The 10,835-nt window shown below is 32.2% G+C and overlaps 1 protein-coding gene across 2 annotated transcripts in view; it reads right to left on the reverse strand.

Annotated features, from left to right (window-relative positions):
• The window catches only part of wdfy1 (WD repeat and FYVE domain containing 1), a 1,176,431-nt gene that overhangs the window by 238,065 nt on the left and 927,531 nt on the right, over positions 1-10,835 (reverse strand). The window lies entirely within an intron of this gene.

Here is a 10,835-nt window from a genome sequence, read left to right on the forward strand (position 1 = left end):
TTCTCATTTTCTGTCTATCTATCTTCTCCTTTTTATCTATCTATCTGTCTATCTTCTTTTTATCTATCTATCTATCTATCTATCTATCTATCTATCTATCTATCTATCTATCTATCTTCTAATTTTCTATCTATCTCTATCTGTCTTTCTGTCTGTTTATATTCTCCTTTTTCTATCTATCTATCTATCTTTTCATTTTCTATCTGTCTTTTTGTCTATCTATCTATCTATCTATCTATCTATCTATCTATCTATCTATCTTCTTTTTCTATCTATCTATCTATCTTCTAATTTTCTATCTATCTCTATCTGTCTTTCTGTCTGTCTATATTCTCCTTTTTCTATCTATCTTCTCCTTTTTATCTATCTATCGATCTATCTATCTTTTCATTTTCTATCTATCTCTATCTATCTATCTATCTATCTATCTTCTTTTTCTATCTATCTATCTATTTATCTATCTATCTTCTCATTTTCTATCTATATCTGTCTGTCTGTCTGTCTTCAACTTGTTCTATCTATCTATCTCCTTTTTTAATGATATATGAACATACATAATAATATTTATAACAAAAATAATTATGATTATTATAATAATACTATTTATTAATAATTATAATTATAAAATAATAATCTGTCTGTCTGTCTGTATATCTTCTCCTTTTTCTATCTATCTCTTCTCCTATTTCTATGTATTTGTCTTCTCATTTTCTATCTATATCTGTCTGTCTGTCTATCTTATCATTTTCTATCTATATCTGTCTGTCTGTCTATCTATCTTCTCATTTATCTATCTATCTGTCTGTCTTCTCCTTTTTCTATCTATCTTCTCATTTTTCTAACTATCTGTCTGTCTGTCTGTATGTCTTCTCCTTTTTCTATCTTTCTTCTCCTTTTTATCTATCTATCTATCTATCTTCTTTTTCTATCTATCTATCTATCTATCTATCTATCTTCTTTTTCTATCTATCTATCTATCTATCTATCTATCTATCTATCTATCTATCTATCTATCTATCTATCTATCTTCTAATTTTCTATCTATCTCTATCTGTCTTTCTGTCTGTCTATATTCTCCTTTTTCTATCTATCTTCTCCTTTTATCTATCTATCGATCTATCTATCTTCTCATTTTCTATCTATATCTGTCTGTCTTCTCCTTGTTCTATCTGTCTATATATCTCCTTTTGTAATGATATATGAACATACATAATAATATTTATTATTATTATTATTTATTATTATTATAATCTATCTATCTATCTATTTATCTTCTTTTTCTATCTATCTATCTACCTATCTATCTATCTTTCTTTTCATTTTCTATCTATCACTATCTTTTTGTCTGTCTATCTATCTATCTATCTTCTTTTTCTTTCTATCTATCTATCTATCTATCTATTTATCTTCTCATTTTCTATCTATCTATATCTGTCTTTCTGTCTGTCTATATTCTCCTTTTTCTTTTTAATTTTTTTTATTATTATTAACATATTTAGAATAAATTCATATTGTATTGTTTTTATTTTATTTTTTATATTTACATTATTTTATATATTCTATATTTTTCTATTCTTTTCATTCTTTCCTCACCCTTTTCCACGAATCCTCTCACCACCAACTTTCAACCCTGTTATTAAAAGTAAATAAATGTAAATATTATCACTACAACTTTGTGTCTGAGAGTTATTTCATTAAAAAACAGGGTTTTCATCTTTCCAACACTATTCAGGGTGATGTAATGAACTTTTAACCCTCTATTGCATGAACAACTTTTTAAACATCATATATTTTTTTTATTGTGTTTTTGTGACTTCAAATTGGTTAAATAATTCAAATTAAAACAAAAATCATAAAAAAATTTTTTTGGGGGGGTACTTGGTAATTTGTTGCCATATGGCAACAACGCGGGTTCGGTGAACATGCTCTAAGGATGAAAATGAAGAAGTTTTAGCTGACTGATACAATACATGCAGAAAAACAGCTATTGAACTATCACTTTCCATAACAAACCATTTGCAAAAAATATTTTTTCTGATCAGGAAATTAATATATTTGTTAATATATCATATGAAAATGTGAAAATAGCATAATGTTAAGAAATTAAATATGTTTTCAAGTTAAAATCATATACCTATCTGCAAATACAGTGCCAGGATAGCCCTGTCCTATGTAACTCAATGGGAGCCCATTAGGATACATGTATAGAATGAATGTCACTGTATGCATGTTGTTGCCATATGGCAACAAATTAATTTTTGCCTTTTACAGAGAAAGTATAACTTTATATTTGGATTAAATGATAAAAAATTAAAGCTTACTTACCCCAGATTTATGTTGAATTTTTTTATGATCAAAATATGTCTTGAAGTTTGAAAACTAGCAATGTATAGGTTCCCACTTTGACGTGACCTTCACAGTGTGGCGCATCCACATGGAAAGGGTTGGCAAACAGGATTTCCTGATTAACTGATGTCATCAAACTGATAAATATTTCAAAAGTAAAGTCCCATTTTCACACAAAATGGGAAAAGTGGTGGATATTATGTCATTCTCTATTGAAAATACTCATAAAAAGAATTTGTTGCCATATGGCAACAACATGCAATAGAGGGTTAAACCTCAGCTCACATTTTAAATATCAAACACACAGTCTTCTCTGTAGAAGAATAAGGTTTGGGAAATAAAACTTAATATAAATCTGTGGGCAAAACTCTTTCGTACTACATTCACCATCCTTTGTAACATGATTCAAATGTAAGTGGCTCTGGATCGGGGCAATATGTACAATCCTTAAAATGGTCTGAATATGATATTTGATCACATTTGAGAAATTCGTAGTACTGTTTTTGTTTTAATTAATTTAATTATTTAAATTATAAACAACTTAATTTTGAAGACATACCCATTTTTTACTATCAGGGGTGCAGTGTTGGGAAACTTCTGTGTTCAGAAATTCTAGGTAATGTATTTTTTACATTTGCATTAACCAAAAATCAAAATGTGATTTTGATTTGATTCCGATTTGAATGGCTTATGTATTGTTTTATTAATTTAATTACATTCTAAATAATTAACAATAATAAATTAAGTGGTTGTAAAATTGTAAAATTCTAGTGATTAATTTATTGAATTCATATTTTTAATAGTGTATTCAAATTCATGAATTAAGTTTGTTTGGTTTGAAAACATTTTTCATATTTTTAAGAATTTATTTTTTATTTAAAACTAAAATATCTATAAATCTAAAGCTTATAAAATGTTATGTATTTTTGTTACATGAGCATTTTAGATATTTGTTTTATTCTACTTTTTAAAATAAAAGTCTTCCACCTCAGCTCTGCAGTGCCTCTGAATAAAAAAATCGTGAACTCTGTATTCAGCTTTATTAGTGGCCTTATCTCAGCTCGCATTGTTTTTCTCCTTTCACCTCTGTTGGCTGCAACAGTGGGGTTCAGGCTTCTAAATACTGGGTTCTAAAGGTGGAAACCATGTCTTTTCTACACACATTACATGTCAAAAGTGAATAGATGCAATTATCTTAATACATCAATGCAAACTTAATGTTCCGAAAAGAAATATAAAAAAAAATATTATATGAATAAATGAATATAAAAGAAATTCTGCCAGGCATGTTACAATTTTGTGCTTTCCCAGCTGTACAAACATTTAATTTGCCTTAAAATCAGGAAACACAATAGAACATTGTTGCTTTAACATTATCTGGTTGACCACCAGTGATGGTAGTAACGGCGTTGAAATAAAGCGTTACTAATGCCGTTACTTTTTTCAGTAACGAGTAATGTAACTAATTACTCTGACTGTAACTATAACGCCGTTACCATTTCCGACACCCCGTTACTGCACGTTACTTTAACAGCTCAATAAACTTTTTTTTACTTCGCATACAGACAAAGGGCCCTATAGTACACCCCGCGTAAGGCGTGTAGCGTGGCGCGTTGCCATCGTACACCCCGTCAACAGTCTATATTTACGCCTTGCGCACGTCCTTAAAATAGCGTTGGACTTTTGGAATATATTAACGCCGATGGGCGTGGTGGTCTGGAAATGACGTGTGTTCAGGTTCATTTCTGGCGTGTTTCTATCTTGGCGGCGTAAAAAAGCTTTGCGCGATTGATCCCCCTGCGCTCCAAAATACCCCATATCATCACTTATTTACCACAGAAAAATAAACCTCACCCACAGCCTTCAGCAATCAACTATAAAAATAAAATATACTTAAAAATCTGCACAGTAACTATAAATTATTATTAGTTATATTTATTTCTGTCAGTTATAAGGATTTATATTTATGTTTAGTACACAGACTAAATAACCATAAATATAAATATAACAGACAGGCATTCTGCTGTTTAAGAATTTCAACAGATGCTTATTCTCACTCAAATGCTGCAGTTTTTGAAATGGAAAATTAAAGCAGAAAAGAACTTTGACTGAATAAATTTATTTAAGTTAACTTTGCTATTATTTAACTGAATTTCACTTTTATTTCTGAAAAATAAAGCACATTGTCACCCTGGCGTGTGGTGCTGCCCGTCAATTATATAAAACTTATAACATTTGAAATACAAATATAAAGCTATATGTTAGCATTCGTTTCTTATCGCCAGGGCAAATTTATTAAAATATTAAATATATTAATTAATTAATTAAAATCTCGTCCAGAGATTCAGAGCTAGGCTATAAATAATATACAACTCAGGGGTGGGTTTCCTGAAAGCTTCTTAACGCTAAGAACTTCGTTAACTCGTACTTAAGATTGATCGTTAATTAAAGAGTGTTTCCCAAACACAAATAAATTTGAAAATTATATTATACAATTTATTATATTATATCATATTATATTATATTATAATGCCACATTTTATCTGTAGCTTGTAGTCTAACTGGGCATATTTAAATCAAACCCATGAATAAATCATTAAATCCAGGTAGCGCTCTTAACATTAATGCTGCAATGAATACAATCAATGAAACACGTATTGTAAAGGGTACTCTGCGGTGAGTGGGCGGGTAATATTTAATAATATTTAATAATCAGGTGCTTCTAACCAAAATTGTTGCTGTTCATTTGTGCAAACTCTGGGGTGTATCAGCTCACAAAGTCAAAAACTTTAATGTTTTTTAAAAATCTTTTTATGTAATTTATTTACTCCATTGTGGATTAATATTAAAACCATGAAAACTATTAATTTACGCATATGGAATTATCTAGTAAACAAAAAGATGCATGGCCTTCACAATCCCCTGACCTAAACCCAATTGAGATGGTGATTTGAGCTTATATGTAAAGGAACATTCTTAATAACACATATGACAAAGAATGCCAAAGTACATCCTTTTGTAATTTAAATATCAAAATATGTATAATATTGTTGATTACAACACATTTCTACGTTTTTAGGGTGTAATAGTGAATAAATACAGCATATTGGCAGTGTTGAATCGATGTTTGTGGATCGATTGAGCGCGCTGTGTCGGGGGAGGAGCCAATAAAGACATTCTTTAACCTCGTTCGTTAATTTTCACTTTTCCCCAGTTGTAAAAAGCACTATACAACTATATTGGATTTGATTTGATTTGACATCACCCGTCATCATATCTGATACACACAGTACTAGTCTAGCACCTCACCTAATATAAACACACAGATAAACTAACAGCATTAAAGCTAACCTCCCTCACTCTAGTTTATCCTGTTTAACCAGTGGACAGAGCCTGTAGGCTGCAGGATTAGCTCACTAAATACAAAAGATGTCAGATAATTCATAGTTGGTATGAATGGGCTTCAAATTTCATAGCTGAGAAAAATGCTGTACCTTCAAATAATTCTGATAACATTTTGTGTTGAACTTGACGACAACACTTGTTTTATTAGTTGTGTTCAGATATGTTAAATTGTTAATGTTTGTGAATTTTGCTTATAAAGCTTATTAGCCGTGGAGTTCAATGGGCCTTCTAACACACCGTCATAACACACGTCCATCTGCTTAGACAATGTACGTTTTTATCTCTGTCTGATTCTCCTGCACTCTGACCCTCACTATCTACCACTATCAATCAGCCCTCTCTCACACACATGCCAAACCACCCACAGTAACAAAGCTGTTATTAGCACTTCTGCCTGTCCCACAGAGACACACATCTGTGAGCTGTGATGCATCGTCCAGATTAAAGGACTTTTGAAGGTCTGAAGTGGTTCCAGCAGCGAACACTGACGTGTTTTTCATTGTTTCCACTTAACATGTAATTCACAAACCCTTCATGAGTATAATATGGATGTGTTTGTGCCGGTAAAGATTAAAAAATCCACAAACAGTGCTGTAAAACTCCATAAACTGGGAAACACTGGATTAAACCTCCCTCTCTGGATGCCAGGCATTCCGTGATAAGAGTATACAGCTCATCAATCAATGACTATTTACAGAGCCCATATAAAGGAAAAGAATGTTACATTTGCTCCTATGATTAAAAGCACACCTTTTCACCAAAAAAAAAATACCAGCTGTAAGCTCATTCCACTGTAGTTAGGGTAGTGAATGGCGGCATGTATGTTGATATAAATCTTAATTTTTTTGGAATTACAGTGCACTGCAATGAATTAAATACAACCTTTTCAGTAATTCTGTTAATTATTAGATACATCTTTTTCCTAAATGCATCATGCTCCCTTTAAATTGATCTGAATAAAGATTCTGAAACACAAAAAAGGTATTCATCAAGAAAATTGTGAAAGAAAGAACCAGGAATTTGATCTAATCCATAGAGATATACAAGTGGGAGGAGGGGTTCATATGGCTGTGCTTAGCTTCTAGCAGAGGTGGAAAGTAATAAATTACATTTACTCAAGTTACTGAAATTGAGTAGATTTTATGAGTAATTTTGTAATTTTTAAGTAGTTTTTAAAATAGGTAATTTTACTTTTACTCAAGTACATTTAGACACAAGTAATTTACTTCACTACATTGAAAAACTCCCCGTTACTGAGTAAAAAATAAAATGCTGGAAAAAAAAAACAATTGTCTGAATTAAAAAAAATATATATTAATTGGCCCGGATTCTCGTGCATGGAATAATGAGGCAATAACGTCCTAATGCAATGCAAAATGTGCCCCGCCGGACAGAGCTGTCAGCTTCCAAAATTTACACATCAAACCTGCGAAAGCTTGTGGTGGTTAAATGTGGTGCTTAAATGTTAAAAAAAAATGTAAATAGCAGTTAAAGCATAGCAATTGCAAGTTAAAATGAACTGTAAAACTTACGTACAATTTTTCAGTACTTTTTCCACCTCTGGTAAAAAGATATTGTAGTGTCAGGCTGGACACATTAAACACATGGACGAGAAAGATATTCACAGTCCTCGCTGTATTGTTGGAGTTTGCAGTGGATGCTGTCAGACACAACCACACCAAAATAACAACAGGCTAGAGATCTAACAAGTTAACAGGCTAAAACCAGCATCAGCTGAACACTCACACACATTGAGCCTTCTTTTCTCTTCACCTTACTTTTAAAATAGAGAAATCCATCACTGGTTTTGACTGACAGCAAACTCAAAAGGCATTGCCACAATCTTGACAACACAAAACAAGGAACTTGTCATAAGTGTACTACAAATGGACAATAATGAAAAACCAACAAAAACCCTTAAACAATATACGAAGCCCAATATGACATTTCTGCAAATTTCTGAATATTAATGATCAACACATACCTACAGAATGGACAAAAGAAATTCATTAAAATAAACCCCAGTTCTGCATCAGAGGCACCTATAAAGCTCAGCTCTATTCATTTAGGATAATGTCACCATCTGGCGGCCGTAACATGTAACAACACCAAACACTAATATATTTCTAATGTAAAAGAGTCAAAAGTATTACAAATCATAGGCACGGTATTGTGATAATGACCTTTGTATTATGGGAACCTTTGTATTATTATTTAGACATAAAAAAAATAGCAACACCTTAGCAAACATGAACAGGATCACCACCAGCAGCTACGGCATAGAAACAGCTTAGCAATCGACAGCTACAGAGCAACAATTTAGCAACTAATCCGTTATCATAGCCACTGCATTGCAACACCTTAGCAACCACACAACACCACCTTAGCAAGCAACAGCTACAGTATAGTAACCACTTAGCAGCCCCCCAAAAAATAAAACGACTTTAGTTGTGAAACAATTAACCTTCAGGAAAAACATTTTTTTATCAAAAATACAGTCCATTTTAAGCAAAAAGATTTCACTGTTGTAGTGTAAGGTGGTTAGGATTGAAGGTTTAAGTCAGTCTTTTTTTCGTCCTGGCGTAAAAAAAAAAATCAACCGTAATTATAAAAAAATATTTAAAAAATGAACCGTAATTATAATGATGGGAACAGTGTGGTTGAGTGGTTAAGGGGCGGTTTTTAATGATTGAGAACTGGTTGCCAGGTGTTTGATGGGAGTGCACTACCCTATATTATGTATGTAGCTGTTTGGGGTGTTCAGAGTGAAGCAGGCAGATGTCCATAAAACTTAAATATCATTTTAAATAACTTCTACCTCGTGAAGTGTGCTCTTTCTGTGATTTATTTTATTCACTGTTTCAGGATTAGGAATATTATTTTCAGGATGGAACGCCACAAAAGTAAAAATGATGCAATCCTGTGACATGAACTGATATAAAAAGGTTACGAGAGAGCAACACACCGAAGACTCTGTGACAGATCATTTTCAAATTATTCCTTAGTGAAACTTATTTTACATGATCCACAGTTTGACATGTGGACCAGAAATACCCTTAAAGGCTAATATTACCACCCATATTGGACAGGTGCATCATTTGGTGTTGGAACTGCTTGGTACTGGAACTGGAACTGTATTACTTATATTTTCACAATAAAAAAAAAAACAGAATTATATTGGGATCTGACAACAATCAGGTTTAATGGATTCCTTGTGGTGAGTGCTTTAATCGTTTAATGCTGTTGAGTGACACACTGCCCCATCTGCTGGGTGATACAAGGCACACTAAAAGGCAACTTATAATTCTGCGTCAAACCTACTCCATAACCTATGCATTGCTGTTTTCCCTTCGCTATAGCCTGACACGGACTTCTACAAAAACATAAATACATGAAATCACTCACATTTTTAGCTGACAGAGAGAGCGAGTGACAGACATACAGGTTTCTTCATGTGTTCAGAAGACACCATTGTGCTCTGTGGGCTGGATCTACACTTGTCCGCACTCTTTGCAGTGTTTAATGTAGTTCTGCAGTTCAGTGGCAGAGGGTCAGAATGCATGGCATACATGATTCTAGGATCAGAGGCTCCCAAGGAATCAAGCCACACCGTCTTCCCTTTAAAACAAATGTAACTAAAAGAGTTCCCAGGAGTGGTGAGTGTCTTAAATCAGAAGAAACAAAATCATTTAGATCAGACACATAAAAACCTATTATATGGGTGATTCTTAGAATTTGTGCACTTTTAGAGTCCCGGGTCATATTTAAAAAAAGAAATTGCAATTTTGGACAAATACCTCTTTCTGTTGGGAAATGGTGATAAAAAACTCTTATAATTTTTTTTTTTTAATATGATTTTTCAATACTTTTCATCCACTTTGCAGTTGCAAAATCACTAGTTTGTCCTTGTCTCACCCCCAGAGTTTCAAACTTCCACAATGAAAAAAAAAGGTTAAAAATAGCATTTATATAAGAATTGTTGATGCAGCTGTAGTAAGGAATACTGAAATAAATAAATTATATAAAATATTTGATTTGAGTCCACTGTCAATATTATTTTTTATACAAAATATACCTATCTCACAGCATTGGCGTCATTTCCACCACAATGCATCCCTTCTGGTTCTGGTGAAAGATTGTTCAGGTTGTTTCCATGGAAATGTAAAGTGACATCAGAGCACATGTTGGACATGAAAGCCACTTAATTTTCCTCTCACAACTGTTGAAGAAAAAACAAGGTAAATATTGCTTGATCCGCAAATATATTTATTGTATGTAATTTCCATCATGCATTTTTTATTAAAAATAAGTAGAAATGTAATTTCCATCACAGCTTGTCATTTCCATCACCGCACATATTTTTCACAAAATTTCCAAAAAATAGTCAACTCATATTAAAATCATATTTACATTTATTGATGACTTGCATTACTTTATATAACAAAACAAATTATTTATTATTTACAAGGACCTACCCAAAGTAATACTGCATTTCACACTGTGAAAAATTTACAGTTCAGCATTTGATCTTTAGGACAGTTAATTTAGGTCATTCAGAAGTTAATTATTGTTGTAAATAGTAGTTACTGGTACAAGTAGTTAAGCTAATGGTTCTAGAAAATTGTAGGATGTTTAAATGAGTGCACTTTTTATTTATATGTGTTAAATGAATGATATTTGGAAATGACATTTGTTTATTCCGGGTCAGATAAAATGTAAAAAATAACAGTTAGTCTTGTAAATTTAGTGTGAAATCTAATGGATCTCAATATTACAATGGTTATTTAAACATATGAAGCTGTGTGAGTTGAATTTGTATAATGTTTTTTTCACTAAACTTTACAAGGCCATAGGTGCACATAATCTAAGAATCACCCATATACTGGGTACAGGTGTGTTACTTTTATTTTAAACAGCTTTTAGGCAGATAAGAAGATTAAGCTGTTGGGCACACATTTTTACATATTTTTATCAAACATTCCTGCCACAGCTGCATTCCCTGTCATCTGGTCTAGTTTAAATGGATGAACGCAAAAAGCTTCTCAAAACTCAAGGAATTTCCATCATTTATTTTTTATCTTACT

Source organism: Astyanax mexicanus, chromosome 18, assembly GCF_023375975.1.
Source record: "Astyanax mexicanus isolate ESR-SI-001 chromosome 18, AstMex3_surface, whole genome shotgun sequence".
Lineage (NCBI taxonomy): Eukaryota > Metazoa > Chordata > Actinopteri > Characiformes > Acestrorhamphidae > Astyanax > Astyanax mexicanus.